Source organism: Echinops telfairi, unplaced genomic scaffold (assembly GCF_000313985.2).
Source record: "Echinops telfairi isolate 266 unplaced genomic scaffold, ASM31398v2 ScPeMD7_70;HRSCAF=299, whole genome shotgun sequence".
In the NCBI taxonomy this organism is placed as follows: Eukaryota; Metazoa; Chordata; class Mammalia; order Afrosoricida; family Tenrecidae; genus Echinops; species Echinops telfairi.
Genome location: NW_022103968.1, coordinates 33,562,394 through 33,562,672, shown reverse-complemented (window position 1 = coordinate 33,562,672; position 279 = coordinate 33,562,394).

Below are 279 nucleotides of genomic sequence, written 5' to 3'. Positions count from 1 at the left end.
TCCATTGACTACCACGTTGGCTGTTGGTTTTTCATATATAGCTTGTATTGTCTTGAGGAATTTTCCTTCCATTCCTATCTTCTCAAGTGTCTTAACCAGGAATTGGTGTTGGATATTATCGAATGCTTTTTCTGCATCTATCGATATTATTATGTGGTTCTTATAGTTTTTTATGTCAATGTGGAGAATGATACTAATGGTCTTTCATATGTTGAACCAGCCCTGCATCCCTGGAATAAATCCCACTTGATCATGGTGAATTTTTTTATATATAGTTTT